Source organism: Eurytemora carolleeae, unplaced genomic scaffold (assembly GCF_000591075.1).
Source record: "Eurytemora carolleeae unplaced genomic scaffold, Eaff_2.0 scaffold970, whole genome shotgun sequence".
NCBI lineage: Eukaryota > Metazoa > Arthropoda > Copepoda > Calanoida > Temoridae > Eurytemora > Eurytemora carolleeae.
The window spans coordinates 99483-102346 of record NW_019397088.1 but is presented as its reverse complement, the minus strand read 5'-3'; positions in this window follow the sequence as shown (position 1 = coordinate 102346).

The following is a 2864-nucleotide window of genomic DNA, read 5'->3' as shown; positions in this document are numbered from 1 at the left end:
AGGGTGTTTCAATACACTCGGAGAACTAATCTTCTCCTATCCTATACACAGCAGAATACAGGGTGTTTCAAGATACTTGGAGACTAATATCCTCCTACCCTAAACTATACTTTACTTGGATACTTTGACAGCTAATCTCTTTCTACCCTTTACTATATTATACTATATACAGTGTGTTTCAGATACTTAGAGAACTGATCTCCTTCTACTCTGTTCTATACTATATACAGTGTGTTTCAGATACTTAGAGAACTGATATCCTTCTACCCTATACATAGAAGAATACAGGGATACAAGATACAAGTTTATGTAAACCACAAGAATGTTAAATAAGGATTATGCTAAATAGTATTAGAATCAATCTAAGCTAATTTATAATATGAAAATTCGTCCTGAAACTTTACGGCTGAACTCTAAATTTATTTTGAATTGGACATTTTCTTATAACTAAACATGTCTGTTAAATCTTTGTTTTTCTCAAAAATATAATTCAATTTAGATCTTCAGTTGTTAAAAAAATAGTTTTCTAGAGGTCAAATTTTGAGACATCCTTAATGTTATTGAGACTATATGTCTATGTAAACAAGAGCTTATCAAGGCAAACTATATTTTCCTGGGTTAGATCCTGATTAGATTATATTATACAGGGTTACAACGAAATAATAAGATTAAAATGAAATTTGGAAAAATTAAAATTTAGTTTTAAAACGTTCTTGCAAAAAACTGCATAAACTAGAATTGAATAATGAGTACCTGTTCTTGGAATCAGTTAATCTACTCCAGATGGAGTACCTGTTCTTGGAATCAGCTAATCTTCTCAATATGAAGTACCTGTTCTTGGACTCAACTAATCTTCTCAAGATGGAGTACCTATTTTTTGAATCAGAAAATCTTCTTCAGATGGAGTACCTGTTCTTGGAGTCAGTCAATCTACTCAAGATGGAGTACCTGTTATTGGAATCAGCTAATCTACTCCAGATGGAGCACCTGTTCTTGAATTTAACTAGTCTTCTCAATTTGGGGTAGCTGATCTTGGAATCAGCAACTCTACTCCAGATGGAGTACCTGTTCTAGGAATCATTTATTCTTCTTAAGATGGAGTACCTATTCTTGGAATCAGCTAATCTTCTTCAGATGGAGTACCTGTTCTTAGAATAACCTAATCTTCTCAGGATGGAGTACTTCTTCTTAAAATCAGCTGATTTTTTTTTTAATGGAGAAACGTCACAGTTTTTGATTTAATAATTGTAGGTTTGGAGTGAATAAGGATAAGTACAGAGAGTAACTTCAAACTGTTTGAATATTCATAAAATATTTGAACATCAAAGTTCTAAATATTCCAATATGGGATTAAAATACAGGGTGTCCCAAAATATTTAGAATTACAGTGTGATTTTAAAAATGTGAGATAATCTAGCAATATTGATATCTGATTATATTTGCCACTCGTTTACAACACGTCTTTTTCTACATTTCGCACTTTCTAGCTACATTTGTCCTTCATCAAGTAGTATAATAGCTCCAATGTTTTCGTACTTTCTAGCTATATTTGTCCTTTATCAATTAGTATAATAGCTTTAATGTTTTCGTACTTTCTAGCTACTTTTGTCCTTTATCAAGAAGTATAATAGCTCCAATGTTTTCGGCTTTTTAAGAGTTGTCAAAATTTGCATAAATCATTTCATTTAGATTTTAATTTATCAAAGAAACCGAAAAAAAAATTTAATTACAATATTTGGTAATTTTTAAAGATAAAGAAGCTTTTCAATATTTTGAAATTCTTAAATGTAATACGTTCGGCTTTTTTATATGCAAACTTTGACTTTACATAGCTTTCAAATACGATTTTTATGTTGTTGCTTAAAGTACAGGTATTATAAAGTGTAACTTATTTTCTGCATCTTTGAAGAAATTGGTTAGTACACATTGCACTGGGTCTATGTTCCATAGTTGAACTTTTTGAACAACATTATTCTAAACAGAGGCGCGTATACCCCCCCCCCCCCCCTCCGACCCCCTTCCTGCGGATCAGTGATAGTTCAAAGGCGTGGTAATGGGGGATATGCGGTCAGCCCCCTGTCTGGGTCAGTATTATCTATGGTACCCGGGGTTTTCAGGCCCCAACGACTGCTGATTGAAATCTATGGAAAGAAAAATTATAAAAAGGGACTGTAAGCGTACTAAGTGAAATCTATGGAAAGGAAAATGATAAAAAGGGACTGTAAGCGAACTAAGTGAAATCTATGGAAAGGAAAAATGATAAAAAGGGACTGTATGCGTACTAAGTGAAATCTATGGAAAGGAAAATGATAAAAAGAGACTGTAAGCGTATTAAGTGAAATATATTGAAAGGAAAAATTATTAAAAAGGGGCTGTAAGCGTATATTCAAGTGACCTTCTATTTACAGAGGAGAATCCCCAATGCACAATGATACCCTTTATACGTTTGACTGATCAAGTATGTCGGAAATATCCGTATTAATCTACTGAAACACTTTGGTGGCAAGCGGTTGTAAAATTAAGAAATATCAATAGTTACTTTTGCAAAGTGGCAGAAAGTTCAAATTTAATTTTGAATGTTCAAGCACGGTTGTAACGTAAGAACGACAGAAAGATCTCTCTACTTAACGAACGGTAAACCTTAAAGGTTTCAAGGTTTATCGTTGTGAATCGAACATTGCTCTCTTACAGTCCTTTTAAGCCCCCCTGGAGAAATTCCTGCATTATTCATCCCTGAATCCGGAAGAAAAAAAAAACATTTTCCTTTTTACATTTACTGTAGTATTGTGCAATTGTGTTTTGACTTCCCCTTCTTTTTAAGTATTCCAATCCGAGAGTTTTATCGAGAAGCAAGGGAAGGAGGG